Consider the following 22,895-nt stretch of genomic DNA (forward strand, 5'->3'; position numbering starts at 1 on the left):
GATTTTTCCAGGGAGATTATAGTAGAAAGATGTATCAGGCATACACACTTTGTAAAGAATTTATATGCAGTAATTCTTTTTCGTTTTTTAAAAAGTATTTAATGTAATAGGACAGAGAAATTTAGAGGGAAGTGGGGTAGAAAAGGAGAGACAGAGGACACTTGCAGCACTGCTTCACCACTTGTGAAGCTTTTCGCCTGCAGGTGGGGACAGGGAGCTTGAACCTGGGTCCTTATGTGTGTAACCAGTGCACTGCATGGTCCCTAAGCAGTAAATCTTGATTAGGCAATGCTTTTTGTTGAATCATGCCCTTATGAAAGTTATATGTTGAAATGTTAGACACCCTCACACCCTTATACCTCAGACTAGACATGGATATAGAGTCTTTACAGAAGTAATTACGTTAAAGTGAAATGATTAGAGAGCACCCTAATAACATATTCCCGTGTCCTTATTAAAAAGGAACATGTGAACCCTAAGACACACATGATGAAAAATAGTATATGGGGAACACAGAAGCTGGACATGTGTAAAATAAAGTCAGGGAACATAACCTTTGGGAGGAGGAGATGCCAATGACTTTTTTTGTGAATGCTCTTAAGAAGTTTGAAACAATAATGTTCTGATCTATAAATCATGGTCAGTGATGCTTTGTTACTTCAGCTCTGGGAGTTTCTCCATAAGGTTTTTTTTTTTGTCACTGTTCTGTAACTTACACCCTGCTTTAAGCAGTGTATAAAATCAATTATTTTGTGCTGATACGTCTGAGAAGATATATTTTCAGAAAACTGAAGTTGGCCACGGCAGTGGCAAGCGCTGTAGAACACACACGTTACAATGCACAGGAAACTGAACTGGGTTCAAGCTCCCAGGTCCCTATCTACACAGGGAAGGCATCCCTAGCAGTGAAACAATACTGCAGATGTCTTTTTTTCTCTCTTCTTCTCTATTCCCACCTCCCCACCCCACCCCCCCGAATTTCCCCTTGGTGTCTTACAACAAAAGAAAGGAGGGGGGTGGAGGGAGGAGGGACGTAGTGGGAGGGAGAAGGAAGGAAGACTGCTGGAATTCATCATGAAGACATTGAGCTCTAGTAATAACCCTAGTGGCATTTAAAAAAATGTTTTTCTTTATTATTGGATAGAGACAAAGTGAAATTGAGAGGAAAGAGGGATACAGAGAAAGAAAGAGACAGACACTGGTAGCCCTGCTTCACTCCTCTTGAAATTCCCCCCTGTAGGTGGGGACAGGGCCTTGAACCTGAGTCTTTGCACACAGCAATGTTTGCACTTAACAAGGTGTGTCACCACCTGGGCCCGCCCTGATGTCATTAGAAAAAAAAAGTTAAAAGTTAGAATTGCAGATATTGAAAAAGGAAATAAAATCTATTTTTGTAGTAAATTGCATCTTTATCTGTATAATAGTTATTTGCAACATATTTGTTGGAGCAGTGAGAAATGGCATTATTATAATGCATGGACCAGAGTCTTTATCCTCACAATTGCTTTTATAGATTTATAACTTATGTAGAAGTGTGGTAGCATAAATAGTGATGTATAGGCATTCCTCTTCCTCTTGATAAGTTTTAACTTACTCTATAATTTCTTTTTTAAAAAATATTTATTTATTTATTCCCTTTTGTTGCCCTTGTTTTATTGTTGTAGTTATTATTGATGTCGTTGTTGTTGGATAGGACAAAGAGAAATAGAGAGAGGAGGGGAAAACAGAGAGAGGGACAGAAAGATGAACACCTGCAGACTTGCTTCACCACTTGTGAAGCGACTCCCCTGCAGGTGGGGAGCCAGGATCCTTATGCTGGTCCTTGTGCTTTGTGCCATGTGTGCTTAATCCGCTGCGCTAATGCCAGACTCCCTAGAATTTCTAATTACCCAGAGTTCAAAATGACTTAAAGAGTTTAAAATGATCGCAAAGCTTGATGAAACTAAAAACAAGCAGTAACCTATATTATAGAAATGAAGCTGAAAGATTTACATTCCATGCCTGACATCTCTGGACACAGTATGAAGTAAAACATGCTGAGGTGGTACTGGTTGCATTGATTAGGTTGGGATCAGCAGATGCAGTATCAGTTGTTATGGCTTGAGAGAAGTATGCAGGAAAGTGAGTCCTGCCTTAGAGGTTCCAGGATTGGGAGATGTATGGGTTCTATATGGAAAGGGGAAACTTCCTGCTGTCTTATGGTTTAAGAAGGCAATGGTTATTTCTATAACCAAATTAATTGGCAACTGGGTTAACTTTGATAATCCCATTGTTAGGATTTGCTGTATAAGATCTCACCATAATATATGTCATTTTATGCTATTTATATATAGCTGTATTTTATAAAGTAATGCCACCAGTTGCTTCTATTCTCCCTGCTGTAAGCTTTTAGGAGAGTTAATATTTCAAAGAACAAGTTATTATTAGAAATATATTAACAATAGGAGCCCACTGTTAAAATTCAATCTGCTTTCCAATTTGAAGTCTTAAGTGCTTAGATTGAAGGAATATATACTCAGAGTTATGGTCTATGCATCAAAATGTTTGAGACGTTCTATCCATTTTCCCCCTCTCATATTAATTAAATAGTTATTTGTGAGACTCTAAGTTAATATGAGTGTATATTGACACCATTCCCACCACCAATGCTCTGTGTCTTCTCTCTCCCCCCCAGTGAAGCTGAACATCGACCCTCATGTTCCACCCATAGATTTTTACTTTGGTGCCCTACTCCAAATTCAGTCAGATCCTGCTTTAAGTTTCCCTTTATGTTCTTATTTTTCAATTTCTGTTTACGAGTGGGATCATCCTTCTTTTCTTTAAAAGCATTCTTTTTTTAATGTTTTATTTATTTATTTATTCCCTTTTGTTGCCCTTGTTGTTTTATTGTTGTAGTTATTGTTGCTGTTATTGATACCGTCATTGTTAGGTAGGACAGAGAGAAATGGAGACAGGAGGGGAAGACAGAGAGGGGAGAGAAAGACACCTGCAGGCCTGCTTCACCTCTGTGAAGCGACTCCCCTGCAGGTGGGGAGCCTGGGCTCGAAATGAGATCCTTACACAGGTTTGTGCTTCGCACCTCATGCATTAACCTGCTGCTGCACTACCACCCGGCTCCCCATCCTTCTTTTCACTGTAACTATGATGTGTCTTGGTGTCTTCAGGTCTGGTTTCATTCTGTTTGGGACTCTCTGGGCATCTTGAATCTTAATGTCCTTTCCATTGTTTAGGGCTGGGAAGTTTTCTTCTATTATTTCCTCTAGGATGTTTACTTTCCATTCCTCTCTTCCTCTGGATAGGCCAATTATGCAAATGCTACTTCTTGTGACATCATCCCATATGTCTCTGTTGTTGTTTTCAGTGACTCTCAATCCCTTTTTTTAGCTGATTTACCTCCTTCTTAGTTTTCTCTAGCTCATCCTCTGTCTGGCTAATTCTATTTTCTGCTTCTATTAACCTGCTTTCCCTTCCCTCAGCTTCCTTCTTCAGTTCAGTTACAGTATGAGCTTATTCTCCTAGTTGTCCTTATAGCTCAGCTATTTCAGCTTTCAGTTCTTTAATTACCTTGAGGTAGCTGCTATTTTCCTTAAGGATTTCATCTGTTGTTTCCTTATTTCTGATAGCCCTTTCCTCAATAGTTGTTCTCATTTGTGTAACTAATAGTTCCATTATTGTTTGGATAGTTCTCTTATCTATTATTGCTTATGACTTATTTGGAGTATCTTCTGGGGTCCTGTCCTCATTCATTGTGCTAGCAGTTTTATTTGACCTTTTTTTTTTTTAAGTTGGTGTGCTTTGTATATTTCTGTCCTTTCGCTCTTCATTTGTGTTGTGTGAGTATAGGCCACACTAGAGTCTTTTCTCAGATGAAGTTACAAACCTCAGAAAATACAATAATAGCCAAAGCAAAGATTTATGCATTTCAACCAAAATCAGATAGTCAAGCAACAATTCCACTCTAAGTACAAAAAGAAAAAATACAAAGAGAAAGAAAAAGAAAAAGAAAGAAAAGAAACAAGGAAAAGTAAGAATAGACAAGTAAGAAAATAAGCTGTTAACTAAATTCTAGAGATAGTGGGAAGAGAGAGAGAGAGAAGGAAAGAGAAGAGAGACGGGGAGAGAGAGAAGAAGAAGAACCTTTTCTAAGTCATACTTCTTCTACAAGATAATTCTTAAACGAATGCCAGGCAGGCACCCTCCCAGGTAAATATCTTGCTAGTCCTAGTTTGTGTTTTAGTGAGAAAGTAGTATTGACTTGGAATGACCAAATTTCAAATGTCACTTTTTTTTGTTTTTAGCATTGAAACAACCTTGTACTGAACTAATTCTAGACATAAGAATATATAAACAGGGAGACATTACTCTTTTCTTAAGGATCCTCTAGATTTTTGAGTGTGTTTGCATACTATATGCTGTGTTGACTAGGTTATTATTTTTTTTCTGATTTTCAGATTACTAATTATCTCACAGGTTTGTTTTTACAGCTAAATAATTTGGATATTATGTTAAATGTAGTGTTCAATGAGTAGTATATGCTCAGAAATTTTATTCTTCCATTTGTGGATAATTATGGATGGATGATAGATAAATAAATACATGAACACAGACTTAGAAATATATATATAGTAATAAATAGAAAGTAACTTGAAGAACTTTTGTACTATTAGATATAGCTGATTCATGATCTCTTCCACACTGATATGTATGATGTATGAGTGTGTGTATATATGTGTGTGTGTGTGTGTGTGTATGTATTTTTTTTTTTTTCAAAAATATGGAACACTTCACGAATTTGCGTGTCATCCTTGCGCAGGGGCCATGCTCATCTTCTCTGTATCGTTCCAATTTTAGTATATGTGCTGCCAAAGCGAGCACGTGTGTGTATTTTTTCACTCGAGTACTACTCAGCTCTGGGCTATGATGGTACAGGGATTGAATTTAGGACTTTGTAACCTCAGGCACGAAAGTCTCTTTGAATAACTGTTATGCTATCTACCCTTGCCTTGAGTATATATATTTAAATATTGCATATTGGCATTGGAGAAGGAATTTAATAGAGTGACTGGCTGGAAAACAGTGAACTAGAGACAGTAATGAACTAGAGAGAGAAATATTTATTATATTATCAAGTATGACAGTAAAAATGAGCCATAGAACAGGAGTTCAGCGGATTGCAGTTTTGAGATGCAGTATTGTGAATTGTAGAGACTTTTTTCCTTGTAAAACTTAATATGCAGTAACATATTTGGGTGGGCAGCAATATGGTTATCTATGAGAAATAGTATTGAATTTAACATGACATATTTGTCTACTAAATATATTTTGATCTGGGGTCGGGCAGTGGGTTAAGCGCATGTGGCGCAAAGCGCAGGGACTGGCGTAAGGATCCCGGTTCTCGAGCCCCCGGCTCCCCACCTGCAGAGGGGAGTCGCTTCACAGGCGGTGAAGCAGGTTTGCAGGTGTCTATCTTTCTCTCCCCCTCTCTGTCTTCCCCTCCTCTCTCCATTTCTCTCTGTCCTATCCAACAACGAATAGCGTCAACAATGGCAATAATAATAACCACAACGAGGCTACAACAAGGGCAACAAAAGGGGGAAAAAATGGCCTCCAGGAGCGGTGGATTCATGGTGCAGGGACCGAGCCCATCAATAACCCTGGAGGGAAAAAAAATATATATATATATATATTTTGATCTTAAATTAGTAACTAAAATTAGTGCAGATCCATTTCTTTTTTTGTGATTTCCTCCACCAGACTATGCATTGGTTTGTAGCAATATCCTTGAAACTTATGAGGATAATTAAATTTATGTTCTGTTTAATAAAGCAGAATTTACACTGTTTTTGAAAGCACACTAAATTATAACCAATTACAGCATTTTCCAAGTGCATTGCATTCCCTGTACTATGCCAGACTAGACAGAAGTAAAGCATTCTTCTTGAAGTGCATTAGTTACTTTACATTACTAATGTAAGAATTATGGTACACAGGAAGCTATATATAATTTATTTTAATAATGCCATTACTTTACCTTAAAGTATAAATTGGAATAATTTACTCTTTTATTTCTCTCTATCTTTATATTTTTTAAAAGATTTTATTTATAAAAAGAAAACACTGACAAAAACCATAGGATAAGAGGGGTACAACTTAACACAATTCCCACCACCAGAACTCCATATCCCATCCTCTCCCCTGATAGATTTCCTATTCTTTATCTCTCTGGGAGCAAACATTTAAGGTACATGTCTGTTGAAACCTGATTATCACTTGTTGAAGTAAAACAGAAGTCTCAGTGGTGAAACATGAGAAATTTCCATCTTCTAGCTTTCTTGATACTTTATTAAATGTATCAAATTTTGTAATTTTTAATCTATATTGCAGTTGTTTATTCTCATGGGTTAAAATGTTGATTTTTGTCTCTAACAGTTTTGTTCTTGGTTAATTGACTTTCCTTCCTGGTAGAAGTAGGAGAGTTCTCACTATTGGATTTTATTTGTAAATTGATTAAAATATCTAAAAAACATTAGATATAGAGTTGATAATCTGTTTTTAGTGGTAACATAAATGCTGAGTTAGAGTTGTATAAATAGAAAATAGATATCAGTATACTGATTTTAACAGTCTATCCAGAGATTTTCAATAATCGAACCTAGATAGCAGGCAAAGAGCAAACCATGGAGTAATAAAAAGAAAAAATAACATGAATTTCTGATGTAATTTGATTTTGCAAATTAAACATAAATTTACTAAATATGAATATTTTGTGAATTATTTCATAGTAATGATTATGCCGATATGAAATTAAGCTCATATTTTTCTAAAGCAATATGACAGCATTATATAGCTGTAGAAATAATGTGAAGACATTGAAACAAGATGCATTAACTCAAGTTTTCTGATTTTTCTTTACCTTTTTTTTTTTTTTCCTCCTCCAGGGTTATTGCTGGGCTCGGTGCCTGTACCATGAATCCACCGCTCCTGGAGGCCATTTTTTTCCCCCCTTTTGTTGCCCTTGTTGTAGCTTCGTTTTTGGTTATTATTATTGCCCTTGTTGACGCAATTCGTTGTTGGATAGGACAGAGAGAAATGGAGAGAAGAGGGGAAGACAGAGAGGGGGAGAGAAAGATAGACACCTGCAGACCTGCTTCACTGCCTGTGAAGCGACTCCCCTGCAGGTGGGGAGCCGGGGGCTCGAACCGGGATCCTTACGCCGGTCCCTGCGCTTTGCGCCACATGCCTTAACCCACTGCGCCACCGCCCGACCCCCTTTTCTTTACCTTTTTAATGACATCATTTTGATTTACTTTTTTATACTAATCATATGCATAGTTTGGCCATCTAGCTTTGACTTCACTTGACTAATGAAACTAAACCAATACTTTGTACCTTTAGTGGTAGCAGTAAGTAAATATTTTTGGACTCAGAACAAGGAAACAGTTCAGCTACTTACCAGATTATAACTTGTTCACATCAGTTTACCAGAATTACTGAACTCTATTTTTTAAAATTTATTTTATTAATGATTTAATAATGATTGACAATATTGTGGGAGAAGAGGGATATAATTCCACACAGTTACCATCACCAGAGTTTCGCATCCCGTCCCCTTCATTGGAAGCTTCCTTATTTTTTATCCTTCAGGGAGTATGGAACAAAGATCTTTATGGGGTGCAGAAAGTGGGAGGTCTGGCTTCTGTAATTGCTTCTCTGCTGGATATCAGCATCGAGAGGCCCAGGCTGTTCCTATCTTCCCAGTGGGGTAGGGCTTTGGGGTGATGGGGTTCCAGGACTCACTGTTGAGGTTGTCTGCCCAGAGACATCAGGTTGGAATCATGGTAGAATCTGCAACTTTGTGGCTGAAGAGCATTAAGATGTAAAGCATAATAAATTTTTTAATAATCAGGAACCTAAATGTACAAATATAGCAGATGAGATTTGAAGTCTTCATGTTGGAAGCAGCCAGGAAGTCTATTGCAGGTATATTCCAAGGGTCCCATGACTTTACTAATTTTTGCCTGAGCCAGATAGCCAATATGCAGGTGGACTGAAAGTATTGTCTGGGAAGGTGGTGTCAGAGTTGGAAATAGCACTATAAAGCTGGAGCAGGACAGAGAATATCTCCCAAATATGGGGAATATATATAAATTCCATTAACTGTAAAGCTCATCAATTTGATCTAAGACTCATGTCTATCCATACTTAGCACAGGAGCCTGTGCAACCTCTGCATCCCTGCAGGTCTGAGTTCACATTTCGTGGCCATAGCTAGGAACATTCTAGGCTATAATCACTACAGGATTATTATGGTCTTCCTGAGTGGCAGAGTATGTTGACTTAGCCTCCCTATGGAGAGTGGGGCAGTTTCTAACATTATTGTTCTACACTGAGGGCAAGGTCTTCTGTAGAGGCCCATAAGAAGGTTTATGATGTTCCTGGTGGAAGTGACCAGTGATGGTGGAGAGAGGAATCTGTTAGAGGTCTAGTCCCATCATATCTATGTGGGAATTTCAGGATTCCCTGACTAGGGCCCCAGATGCTGGGGTGACCTACTGGTGACCAAAAGGGCCATTATTAAAGTGTGCTGGTCTCTTGCCCTTACTCACCTTTTGTAGTCCTTGCTTTATCTGACAGGGCTAGGCTTAGAGTGATTGGAGGAAATAAGAAGTAGGTGAGGAGGATGCAGTTGAATCTGTATCATCAAAGATGCTCTTGAAATTTAGATGGGAAAGTTCACCAATGTTTTCCTCTAAGTATTTGATTGTTTCTGGTCTGACATCCAGGCCCTTGATCCATTTGGAGTTTACTTTTGTTTTTGATGAGATATAGTGGTTCAGTTTCATTCTTCTGCACATTTCAACCCAATTTTCCCAGCACCATTTATTGAAGAGACTCTCCTTTCCCTATTTAATCGTTTGGGCCGCCCCCTTATCATAGATGTAGGGGGTTATTTCTGGGCCCTCAATTCTGTTCCACTGTTCTGTGTGTCTGTTTTTGTTCCAGTATGAGGCAGTTTTTGAGTACAATGGCCTAATAATATAGTTTGAGACCTAAGAGTGTCATGCTTCTATTTCTGATTCCTTTTCTCAAGACTGTTTTGGCAATTCTAGGTTTTTAAACCTAGACTCCAGATAAATGAATGTAATTTTTGTTCTAGTCTCTTACAGAAAATTGGTGGGATCTTCATGGGTATTGCATTAAATTTGTATGTGGCTCTGGATAGATTATTCATTTTGATGATGTTAAGAATTACTGAACTCTTAAGGAATTTCTGTTTGAGTAATATTCTTTTTTTCACTGACTAAAACAGATGGGTAAGGACCACCAACTAATGCTCGGTATTAGCTTGATCTGAGGAACAGGCCAGTGTGCACCATCAATGTTTGTGCTTCATCCTCGAATAGTCTTCAAAACTATCAGTGTTATCATAGAGAAATCAACATTTTACTCTTAACACAACTGTACTTCTAATTTTGGGGAATTTATTTTTTGTTTGTTTTGTTTTCTATAACAGTAAATTGGATCATTCACTGCACTTCATTTTTTCTAAAGTTTTAAATTTTGCCTAATATATTGAAAATTTGTTCTTCAAAATATGTTACTATTTTATTGTTGAAAGATTTATTTATTTAGGAGAGTTAAAGGTAGGGTAGGATAGAGAGAGAGAGATAATCAGAATACTACTCTGGCATATGGCAATGTTGAGGATTAAATTTAAGACTCCAATGCTTGAGAGTTTAGTGCCTTATCCACTGTACCATCTTCTGAGCTGCAGCTATTGTTATTTAAGATTGTGATAGAGTTTACTAAATTCTTTAACTGAAGGGACTTAGCGATATAAGTTGTCCTAAAAGTTGTACACAAACTGAATCTTTATCGTTAAATTGTTCAATTTTTGTTTTTCTAATTTACTATTCATGAACTTTTGATTTATTCATTAAATTTATCCTCCTTGAGTTATTTATATTGCAAACTCATCTTGTTTCTTTTTTATATTATTTATTTATTTATTCCCTTTTGTTGCCCTTGTTTTATTGTTTTAGTTATTATTGTTATTGATGTCTTTGTTGGATAGGATAGAGAGACATGGAGAGAGGAGGGGAAGACAGAGTGGGGGAGAGAAAGATAGACACCTGCAGACCTGCTTCACCACTTGTGAAGCGAATCCTCTGTAGGTGGGGAGTCAGAGGGTCGAACCAGGATCCTTATTTGGGTTGTTGCACTTTGTGCTACCTGCAGGGCCCACTGTGCTACCTTCCTACTCCTCATCTTGTTTCTTAAGACTGCTTTTTCCAAAAATTTGTAACTTTGGCTTGGCAAAAATCATCCAGATAGTGACTTAGATACTGTATGTAAGTAGTACCTGTTTATAGTTCCCTGAAATTCTGCTTCTGAAGCTAGAGAAATATGGATTACAATAACAATTTAGCAACTGGACGAGGCACTTAATCTTAAAGTAATCATTTTTCTTCATATATAAAAGAAAATGACATCTGTGGAAAGGGATAAAGGCAAAGTGGCACATGAAATTCATTGACCTCTACAATTATCATGTCCTAAATGGGGAATAAAAATACCTAAATCTTATTTGTGCCACTGACATTAAATTTATTTGGAACTCCTCAAGTATTTTTATTTTAAATGACTTTCTACTAATGATCAATTGATTGATTGATCTAGATCTATTCTTTTTTAAAATATTTATTTATTACCTTTTGTTGCCCTTGTTTTATAGTTGTTATAGTTATTGTTGTAATTGATGTCGTCCTTGTTGGATAGGAGAGAGAGAAATGGAGAGAGGAGGGGAAGACAGAGAGGGGGAGAGAAAGACAAATTCCTGCAGACCTGCTTCACCACTTGTGAAGTGACTCCCCTGTAGGTGGGGAGCCCGGGGCTCAACCAGGATCCTTATACTGGTCCTTGTGCTTTGCACCATGTGCACTTAACCCGCTACACTACTGCCCTACTCCAACTAGGATCTATTCTTTTGACTTTTCTGCTGTATTGTACCATTTATACTGTCTCCTCTCTCTGAGGGGGAAAAAAAGAAGGAAAGACCATCTAATTTGTTGCGATAGAAAAGCAATGGTAGCATAATTCACTTTGCTCAGGTCAGAAATGAAAATATTTTTTGAACTTTTCTTTTTCTTCATATTATAAGCAGTTTATTTAACACTTACTGTGTATGAAGTGATGTGGAGATCATAGAATATAATTTTGCTCCGAAGACATACTTTTCAACTGTAAGTAGATTGTTTATCTTAATCACTCACTTGTGACCAAGAGATAAAACATGGTGGGAGATTCACAGTGGTTATGCAAAGCAACTCCCATACCCTGATAGTCCAAAGTCCAAGGCTCAAGCCTCACTCCACCCAGAGCTGGACCTGAGCCCAGCTGTGCTCTGTGGTGCTGTGTTTCTGAATAAATCCTGATTTCTGAGGGAATTATTCACCTTTTTTTTTTTTTACTAGAATGATGTGAAAAGGCTCCTACTATATAGCCCCACCTCCTGACCACTGGGAGTGTAGATTTTCTCCTGAGTCACCTGGCCAGCTCTCTGTCCCACATGTCAGTATAGGGCTTCCTTGCTGCTGTTCCAGCCCCTGAGGGGCAACAGCAGTGGAGACCCACAGTTGTAACTTGGTGAGGCTTAAGTTCTCCCTTCTGCAGTCTTTTTGTTGATAAAACTCAGACTGGAGGTGGTGTTTCAACTGGCAGACTGCCAGATTGGTACCAGCCCCTCCCAAGTGGGTGTGGATTTTTAGCCCCAGGAATCTCTCAAATCCCTCTGTCCACCAGCCACACGTGTTTGCACTCACCTGTGGCTTGATGGGTACCTGGAGTGACCCTAGTCTTACTGTGTTGTGTTCTCAGGTGATCCTTTTTTGCTTTTTCCCCTGTTTCACATGTAAAGATTTTTAGGCTTTATTTATTTTTTAATAGTGATTTCATTTATTTTGGAACAAAGGACAACTAAGAAGTTGGGATTTAAGGAAGGAGACTGAGGGGTTAAGCAGAGAGTTATTTTTCAAGTCTGGGAGAGACCTAATGTGGTGTTAGATGGGAGTTGGGAGTTAATATGCCTGACAGCTGACTGGATGGAAACTCACTTTGGTAAGCTATTCATAGTTTTTGAAATTGAAAACCTATTTCAGCTACTGATCTTAAGTATAGGATTCTCACCACAGAAAGAACTAGGTGCATTTTAATCATTTTTCTTCTTGAAGGCAGACAAGAAAGGAATTTATATTAACCCAGCAAAGGTGTTAACACAGCCATGCTGAAAAAAGCAATAGAGAAGGAATTAGATATGTGAAACAAGTTCTGGACAAAAGAAACATCTTTGAACTCTGATATTTTTTGCTTTTGGCAGTTAAGTTAGGTACCTTTACACTGTGTTTGAGTATTCCTTACCACCAGCTTAACTAGACCTAGAAAATATGTCATTTTCAGAGATGTAATAAATATATTTAATGACTCTAATTTGTCTTCTATTGAATCATAAAATTCACTAAGACAAGCTGTGAGTGTCCAAGTGGTTATTTAGCAGGTAAAACACATGATTTCCACATGTGAAACCTCTGAATTCCCAGCATGACTTATGATCAAATGGTCCTTTGGTTTCTCTTTTTTGCTAAATCAGTAAATCTAAAACTATATATGACACGAATGCGTATTTATATATATACATTTACATGGTATCTGTGTATATTTGACAAAGTTCAGTTGTTATTTTGTTGTGTATAAGTTTTGAATAGTAAAGTGAGTTGTATTTTATAGGGACTGTATCTGTATTATTGAAGCTATTACATATTTTTATATGATTATAAGATGAAATGTCAAGAGATCAGAGAGATCGTTCACATGGCAGGGTGCCTGCATTGCCATATACACAGCCCAAGTTCAAGTCAATAGTATATCATATGAGAGTGCTATGGCACTGTGTTGGTATGCTTCTAGTTCTGCTTCTGGGACCCCTTCTGTTACATTGCTTGACGTTGTGGTCTATTTACATGGTCATTCTGTTACGTTGGTTTGGTCTCTCTCCCCCTGCCTCGCTGGTTCGCGCTTCTTCCTTCTCCCCACCCCCTAACGTAGGTGTACTTCCTTGGTTCCTGACTCTTCCGCTGGAGGAGAGAGATGGAGGACAGAATTGGGTTGTGATTAGATTAGATTAGTTTGGTGGTAGGAGTATAGCATAATAGTTATGCATAGAAGAGATTAGTTTTTTGGACTGCATCCCTGCTCATCAATAAAGATTGAACTGCGTTCTCAGCTCAGCCATGAGTCTCTGGCTGTCTCTGTCTCCCGCCTGCGAAGCCAGCCCTGCAAAAACAACAGCACTGGGGAAGCTTTGGTATTGTGGTCTCCCTCTCTGTCTTTCTCTCTCTCTTTGTGTGTACACACACACACACACACACACACACACACACACACACACACACACACACACACCTTTATATTTTTTTTCCTGAAAAACTTGACCTGGAACAATGAAATCATGCTTGTGGAACATCCTGACAAACCAGAAACAATCTAAAACTGAAATGCAATGGTATTCATTTAGTCTGCAACAAATATTTATCCAGTGAATAATATGTCAAACATTATTTTTAATAGCTATAATTTATTGGTGAAAAAAAGAAACCAACAACCGCTATCCTCTTGGTATATAATCTAGTATAATTTATAGCAATAACATAAATAGAATTAGAATAAACTTTACTATTAGAGATATTGAATCCCATAAGTAGTAACTCCTATAGAGGATATTAATCTGTGTATACATAGTCAATGTTTAGTAATGGATGAAACATGTGGTTAACAGCCAGAAATAATTATAAACTGTATTGTCTCATGTTTGTTGAGTTATTATAGACCCTTATGTGTAATCAACTTTTGAAAATATCTTTTTATATATATAGTTTATTTTATTTAATGAGAGAGTGAATTAGAGAGAAAGATACAGTGATAGAAATACCAGAGTACTTCTCAGCTCTTGCAAGTGGTGGTGCTGGGTATTGAACTTGGGAACTCAGACCCTCAGGTGTGAAAGTCTTTTGCATAACCATTATGCTGTCCCTAGCCCAATAGTTAACTTTTTTATGAGTAGATTCACTGTATTAAATGAACTAAAATAAAATTTATGTTTACTAAGTATTATAAAAAGACCATATTAAGAGAATATAAAGTGATAAATAATTATAATATCTAAGAAAATTAAATTATTGAATTTAAAATAGAGAAAAACATTATATGACACTTTATGAACAGCAACAGTCATTCTTGTTAAGGGTAGAATGAAAGAAACTTGTATGATTTGTAATGTGTTTATGGTTGCTATTGCAAAAACTTAATTATTTGAAGCATTGCTTAAACAGGTTCTAAAAGAAAGGAAATACTAGTAACACTGGAATATGGTGACCATACAAAACCTTCTAGCTAGTAATGCATTTTCATAAATTAGCAGTGTGCTTTGTAGCTCCTTTATTGTTGAAGCAGTGTTTTATGTCTGTGTGTGTCACAAGGTAATATGTAAGGACAGAGTTGGAAAGAAGGGAAGAAAGCAAAATAATGACTGGGAAGTGGCACAGTGGATTAATTTTGGACTCTCAAACATGATGGTCCTATGTTGTTCTGTGCCAGAATCATGTTCCACTTCTCTCTCTCTCTACCTATCACTGAGTGGTTAATAAATACATCTTTTTAAAAATTTCTTTATTGGGGGATTAATGGTTACAGTTCATGGCAAAGCACAATGTTTGTACATGCATAACATTTCCCAGTTTTCCACATAACAAGTCAACCCCCACTAGGTCCTCCTCTGCCATCATGTTCCAGGACCTGAATCCTCCCCCACCCCACCCCAGTGTCCTTTCCTTTGGTGCAGTACACCAACTCCTGTACAAGTTCTGCTTAGTGTTTTCCCTTCTGATCTTGTTTTACAACTTCTGTCTATGAGTGAGATCATCCCATATTCATCCTTCTCTTTCTGACTTATCTCACTTAACATGATTTCTTCAAGCTCCATCCAAGAGGAGGTGAAGAAGGTAAAATCACCATTTTTAATAAGTGGGTAGTATTCTATTATGTATATAGACCACCATTTACTCAGCCACTCATCTGTTGTTGGACACCTGGGTTGCTTCCAGGTTTTGGCTATTACAAATTGTACTGATATGAACGTAGGTGTACACAAGTCTTTTTGTATGGGTGTGTTTGTTTCCTTAGGATATATCCCCTAAATAAATCTTTCTAAAAAGATGGCACACAGGAGTTGGGTGGTAGTGCAGCGGGTTAGGCGCACTTGGCGCGAAGTGCAAGGACCTGTGTAAGGGTCCCGGTTTGAGCCCCTGGCTCCCCACCTACAGGGGAGTCGCTTCACAGGTGGTGAAGTAGATCTGCAGGTGTCTTATCTTTTTCTCCCCCTCTCTGTCTTCCCCTCCTCTCTCCATTTCTCTCTGTCCTATCCAACAACAACAAAAATAACTACAACAATAAAAGCAACAAGGGCAACAAAAAGGAATAAATAAATAGTAAAAAAATACATAAAAAAGATGGCACACAATATAACATATACATACTTCTTTGAGTAGTTTTCCTTCTCAGAAAAAAAAACAATTGCCTGTTTTCTGAGTGCAAGTAGCTGATTAATCCCAGTCATCATATGTGCATCTAGAGTAGAGGCAAAGGGGAACTGAGGTAAGCAGTGTGTATACACAATCCTGGTACTCCTTTTAGTGCTTGTGATATTTCTAATGGATCCCAAGTCCTAGAACACTGAATGGCTCATTTTTACTGCCAAGATTTTACTTGTGGCTTCAGAAGGCTTTCTCTGAAAATGAAATTAAAAATGTGGACAAACGGAAGTAACTGACCTAGTTTCTTCACCCTGGAACTCCTTAACTAATTCAGTGATTGGATGAACTTTTAAAAGAACTTCTTGCTATTTCAATATTACCCTGAATCATAGAATGACAGGCTTGACTCCCATAGTTCTTGGCAAACCTTTTTGGCACAGCATGAGCTGGTACTACTGCTCACCAACAGCTAACCTTTGTGTTTCTTTGTTACTAGAGACTCCTCAGGAAAGTAGCAGTACAGGAGCAAAGGAAAAACTGAAACCAGTCAGATAAAAAGGAAGATGCTGTTTCATTAGACTTGCTATTCCTATCTCTTTACCTGCTGTCATTCATGGAAACAGCATTATTTGAAAGGATACTGGTGTTGGCCTTTCTGTCACAGTGACATCAGAGATTTGGGAAATCAACATGAAAATATGTTTATGTATCTTAAACAATATCTCAGCAGTGGGACCAAAGGTAGTCTAAGTTAAATATAGCTGTCCTAAAGGATTATCAACTTTATTTCAAAGATTTTTTTTTTAAGAACTGAATCTTCTTTAATTGTTTTCCTCAGCATTACCTATATTCAATGACTCTAGCTTTTTATGATCTTTAACAGTCTGGTTTTATTCATGGAAATAAAACTATTTTTAGAGGTCTGCCAGATTCATATCACTATTTTCCTTAAGTTTTATTATGCTCTTGAATCCCACAGGTCATTTTCAAGTTGTTAGCAGCAATAATACACAATTGAAACTAAATAAAAATATACTTTTATATACTCATTTTCAAGCATGTTCTTCATATTTCAATTTTTGTACCTGTCTTGAAAAAGTTTGACAGTTCAACAAGTATTTATTAAAAAACCTCACACTTGACAAAACTCTCTTATGCCCTAGGGATAAAAAGATGTGGGCGGTAGCTCAGTGGAGTAAGTGCACATGGCCCAAAGCATAAGGACCTGTGTAAGGATGCCGGAGTGCCCAGCTCCCCACCTGTAGGGAGGTCGTTTCACAAGCGGTGAAGCAGGTCTGCAGGTGTCTTCTTTCTCTCTCCTCCTCTCTGTCTTCCCCTCCTCTCTCTGTTTCTCTCTGGCCTATCCAACAGCAACAACAATGATAACAAGAGCAACAATAAGGAAAAAATAGCCTCCAGGAGCAGTGGATTTGAGCCCTAGCAATAACCCTGGAGGCAAAAAAAAAAAAAAAAAAAGCTTAAGCCATGCATCTAAGGGACTATCTGATTACCTAGTGATGAATATATATATACTTTTTTTTTTATCCCCACTAAAGAAGATTATTTCAGAATGGTAGAGGACGTGACAAAGATTTTATGCTTGATCAAACTTTAACCACCACACTTCTGAATATCCTCCAAGGCCTATCTATACACTTAGAGCTATATCTAGTCTTAGCAAGACTGTTGCTAAGTCACTTTATGTCGGGCAGCCCACGTGCCCGGGAAGAAACACCCTTACGCTAGCCCAGCAACTTTAACCACATAAATGAATTCTTCATCTTCTCCCATTCCAAGGTGAAATCTACTCACCCTGCCCAGTCTTCTGTGATAAGCTTGTTAGATTAGGATAGCTAGAATTCACTTCAGCCTAGATGGTTCATGTTAGTAAATTTCTGTCACTCCCACCTTCTTCCCCTACCATGCACAGATACTTTTTGGCACTCACCACACCACATGCCTGAATGGTTCCACCACTGTGTGCAGCCATTTTACTTTATTCTTTGTTTCTGATAGAGGTGAGAGGCAGAGAGTGAGACACCTGTTGGACTGCTCTCAAAGCTTCCAGCTTCCAGGCTTAACCTCAGGTCCTCATGCCTGATGATGTGTACTGTACTGGGTGAGTCACCTTCTGGCCCTTTCCTCTACTAAATGTCTGATCTCTAGTCCTATTCAGCAAGGAGCAACAGATAATTTTGCTGGTCTTAGTGAACAAAAGAAAACTAAAGGAGAAATAGACTTTTATATGTTTACTTTTAATATATATGCATTTCTCACCAGTCCTTGAATAACAAAGAAAGCTGACAAAGGTATCTTGCTTGAACAATCTTTAGTCAAACTTATGGACCTTCCATTGGTTCTATCTGTGCATTTACTTATAAAAATCTTATTTTAGGCAGAACCCTGCTATGTCACTTTTACTAGAACCTCTCACCTTTTGTATTTGATCAGTCTCAATATCTGATCAGTATCTCTCATTGTCCACTATGTTCTCATCCCCCAGGTGATGAGGACACTCTGGTTTGTCATCAGCAGGAACCATATTAGGTTGGTTTTATTAAATAGAGCTATGTTTCCCATACTGTCACGCACACCTCTGTCCTGTTCATTGGAAGTAATCTGCCAGTTAACCATGCTGTATTTCGGATTGAGACCAGTAGCTGTTTACTCCTGTTGCAATACTCCTGAATAAATTTTGTTTTTACTACTTTAAAGCTCAGCTCTGCTTTTCCCTTGACATAAGTAGGGGTAGTAGGGACAAAGTACTAGGGACATTAGTAGGGACATAGTATTAGAAATAGGGAATTCAGAAATCAAAGCAATGGGCTGGGAAATAGTTTACCCTCTAGAGCATGCTCCTTACCATATGTGAGACCCAGTGTTTGAATCCCACCTACCTCATGGAAACAACATGATGGCACTAAAGGAGCACAGTGGATACTGGAATAATGCTGTGGTCTCTCATCTCTCTCTGATTCCTCCAGTCTCTTTCTTTCCTTGGTATGTTTGGAAATATCCCCCTATTTCCCATGTTTTCAGGCAGTGGCAGTTACTAGAAGAATTTTTCATTTTGCATTGTTTTCATATCTCTTTGTCCTCTGGGTCCCCTCTTTGGTAAAGACTTTATTTTTTTGCTCCATTTTAAAAGTATTTTTATTAGTGACTTAATATCGATTTACAAAATTATAAGATAAGGGGGCCCAGGAGCTGATGCACCCGGTTAAGTGTGCATAGTACTAAGCACAAAGACCTGGCAAGGATGGGATTCCCAGCTATCCACCTGCAGGAGGAAGGCTTCTCAAGTGCCAACGCAGGTCTGCAGATATCAGTCTTTCTCCCTCTCTGTCTCTCACTCCTTTCTCAATTTCTCTCTGTCCTACCCAATAAAATGGAAAAAATGGCTGCCCAGAGGAGTGGATTTATAGTGCTGGCACCAAGCCTCAATAATAACCCTGGAGGCAAAACAAAACAAAAAACAACAAAAACGGGTATAATTCCACACTATTCCTACCACCTGAGTGCTGTGTCCCCATTCCCTTCATTGGGAACTACAGTGGTTCTCCTAAGGTCACAGATGTGCATTTACTATTATTGCTGTAATTGTCTATATTTATATACATCTGCCCCTTTTTTCTATTGTCTTGCCTTTTCGAGGTCACATCTATACCTATTGCTACTTCTAAATGTCCTTCTTTTTCCTCTTTTCTCTCTGGGCCTGATGGAGTTTCTTTCTTGTTGTTGCTTAATTTAGTGAGCTATTTAATGTATTTTGGTTTTGGTTACTAGCCCTTTGTCTGATATATATATATCCTGTAAAAATCTTCTCCCATGCAGCAGGGTGTAATTGTGTTTCAGTTATGGATCCCTTTGTTGTGTAGAAGTCTTTCAGTTTGATGTTAGCTTACTGGTTTTTTGTTGTTGTTGTTTTCCTTGTTGTTAGACTTAAACGTTGGAATATATTTCCGGTGCATATATGTGAAGGTCCTGCCAGTTGTTTCTTCCATTTATTTGACAGTTTCTGGTCTAATATCAGTCTTTGGTTCATTTGGAGTTGATTTTTTTTGCATGGTGGCATGTGGTGGCACATTTTGATTTGTCTGCATGTTTCAACCCATTTTTCCCAATACTATTTCTTAAAGAGTTATTCCTTTTTTCATTAAATGTTTTGAGTGCTCATTTCAAAAATTAATTCCCTCGTGGTGTGGGAACCTATTTCTGGGCTTTTAATTCTATTCCACTGGCAAGCATATCTGTTTTGGTTCTAGTACCAGGCAGTTTTGATTACAGTAGCCCTCTTGTATATATAATTTGAAGTCAAGATGTGTGATGCCTCCAGTTCTTTTTCTTTCAAGGTTACTTTATTCATCTGATGTCTTTTCTGGTTCCAGATAAGTTTTTGCAGCAATTGACTACTTTTTTTTTTCTAAAGAAATTGAGTGGTCACTTGATAGGGATGGCATTAAATTTTTATATACTTTAGGGTGGTTGGTTATTTTGATGATATTAATTCTTCTAATCTATGAACATGGTACATTTTTACATTTCTTTGTTTTTTATATTTTTATTATCTATTTAATATTGATTACAAAATTACATGTCAACAGGGGTATAATTCCAAACTGTTTCTACCAGCAGAGTTCTAAATCCCCAGTCCCTCCACTGCAAGCCACAGCAGTTCTACCAAGGTTATAGACATGGGTTAAACATCATCTCTACAGCTATCTGTCTATATTTGTACTTAATAGTCCTCTTTTTCTAGGTCTAGACCCCCAAGCCACACATAAACCTATTACTACATCCAGCTGTCACTCCTTTTTTTCTCCTCTCTCTGTGGGTCCTGTTGGAGCTGAAGTTCAGAGCCCTCTTATCCTCTTCCTCCTATCACTTCTCCCTCACTGGGAGTATGGATCAAAACTGTCTTTGGGGTAAGACAGAAGGTAAGACTTCTGGCTTCTATAATTATTTCTCCACTAGACATGAGTGTTGGTAGCTTGATCCATACCCCCAACCTGTTTCTATCTTTCCCTGGTGTGTAGAGCTCTGAAGAGGTCAGGTTCCAGGACACATTGGTGAGGTTGTCTGCCCAGAGAAATGAGGGTGGCATTTTCCCATTTCATTATATTTCTTTGTACATCCTTGAATAGTGATGCATTTTTCTATGTGTAAGTCTTTACTTCTTAAGTTAACTTTTCTTCTGAACACTTGATTGGATTTACTGCTATTTAATGTAAATAAATCCATTTATTTCCAGATATCTCCCCTCCCCCTTCTCCTCCTCCTCTCCCTTTTCCTCCTTCTTCTAGCTTAGTGTTTATATAGAGGAATGCCAGTAATTTTTGTATATTGATTTTGTAGTCTGCTACCTTACTGTATTAACAATTCCTGGGCATTTTCTACTAGATTCTTTTATATTCTTCATATATACTGTCATATCATCTACAAATAATAACACTTTTACTTTTCTTATAACCTGTATTCCTTTAATGCCTTTCTAATTCCTAATGCTATGGCTAGGAGTTCCAAAAAATGTTGAATAATAATAGCGATGGTGGACATTCTTTTCTTTTTTAAAAACATTTTAAATATTTATTTATTTATTTTCCCTTTTGTTGACCTTGTTGTTTTATTGTTATAGTAATTATTGTTTTTTTGTACTTGTATTTACAGTATCCTTTTTTTAAAATTTTTTATTTAAGAAAGGATTAATGAACGAAAACATAAGGTAGGAGGGGTACAGCTCCACACAATTCCCACCACCCAATCCCCATAACCCACCCCCTCCCATGATAGCTTTCCCATTCTCTAGCCCTCGGGGAGCATGGACCCAGGGTCGTTGAGGGTTGCACAAGGTAGAAGGTCTGGCTTCTGTAATTGCTTCCCCGCTGAACATGGGCGTTGACTGGTCGGTCCATACTCCCAGTCTGCCTGTCTCTTTCCCTAGTAAGGTGTGTCTCTGGGGAAGCTGAGCTCCAGGACACATTGGTGGGGTCTTCAATCCAGGGAAGCCTGGCCAGCATCCTGGTGGCATCTGGAACCTGGTGATTGAAAAGAGAGTTAATGGGGAGTCGGGCTGTAGCGCAGCGGGTTAAGCGTAGGTGTCGCAAAACACAAGGACTGGCATAAGGATCCCGGTTCGAACCCCGACTCCCCACCTGCAGGGGAGTCGCTTCACAGGCGGTGAAGCAGGTCTGCAGGTGTCTATCTTTCTCTCCTCCTCTCTGTCTTCCCCTCCTCTCTCCATTTCTCTCTGTCCTATCCAACAATGACAACAACAATAATAACTAGAATAATAAAACAACAAGGGCAAAAAAGGGAATAAATAAATAAAATAAATATTAAAAAAAACAAAACAAAAAAAAAGAGAGTTAAGATATGAAGCCAAACAATTTGTTGAGCAATCATGGATCCCAAGCTTGGAATAGTGGAGAGGAAGTGTTAGGGAGGTACTCACTGCAAACACTAGTGTACTTATGCTTTCAGGTATATATTTTGCAGTAGTTTATGGATACGTGTGCACATAAGCTTTCTCTCACAGAAACTGGTGTATATCTAGGTTATGGGACTTTGTTAGAAAGTGAACAACCTGAGATGGAATTAGAGTGTACTATAAAAGGAAAGGTCTCACCCGAGTAATGAAGCTGAAGGGTTGTCATTCCACACGTGAAGTCTCTGGATACAGTCTGAGGTGAAGCATATTGAGGTGGCAATCGTTGCGTTGGTTAGGTTGTGATCGGCGCATGCAATATTATTTGGTTTGGATTGGGAGATGCATACAGGAAAGTGGGCCCTATCCAAGGGTTCCAGGTTTGGGGGAAGTAGGGGCTCTATAGTGGAGATGTGAGGTTCCTGCTGTCTTAGGGTTCAAAAACACAATCGATAGTTAATATTATCATCACATTATTTGTTAATTGGGTTAACGTTGAAAAGTCCCTTTGTTATGGTTTGCTGTACAGTACCCAGTATCTTGTATATAGCTGTGCTATTGGAAGCTTCTAATCTACTTGGTCTAGGCTTTTGAGAGAGTCCGCATATCAAATACATAGCCTATATATTAAAAAGATTCAGTTTGTCTTTTGAGAAACTTTGAGACATACAATTGATTTTCCCCCTCTCATATTAATTAACTACTGATTTATATGTCTACATTTTGCTAGGAGTGTACATAAACACCATTCACACCACCAAAGGACTGTGACCCATCCCTCCCGCCCACTCCCACCCTCCACTGGCCCAGGAAACTGCATGTCTACCCCTCACCACTGGGTTTTTACTTTGGTGCCCTACTTACAATTTGATTGTTTTTGATAGCTGC

At 38.1% G+C, this 22,895-nt stretch overlaps 1 protein-coding gene and 1 non-coding gene across 2 annotated transcripts in view; one reads left to right on the top strand and one right to left on the bottom strand.

Annotated features, from left to right (window-relative positions):
* The window catches only part of MMP16 (matrix metallopeptidase 16), a 303,774-nt gene that overhangs the window by 54,071 nt on the left and 226,808 nt on the right, over positions 1-22,895 (top strand). The gene's annotated exons all lie outside the window — the stretch shown is intronic.
* On the bottom strand, positions 4,769-4,875 carry LOC132542666 (U6 spliceosomal RNA). Its single transcript, XR_009553636.1, has one exon. It is a non-coding gene; the product is annotated as a U6 spliceosomal RNA (small nuclear RNA).

This window comes from Erinaceus europaeus, chromosome 1 (genome assembly GCF_950295315.1).
Source record: "Erinaceus europaeus chromosome 1, mEriEur2.1, whole genome shotgun sequence".
NCBI classification, from domain to species: domain Eukaryota; kingdom Metazoa; phylum Chordata; class Mammalia; order Eulipotyphla; family Erinaceidae; genus Erinaceus; species Erinaceus europaeus.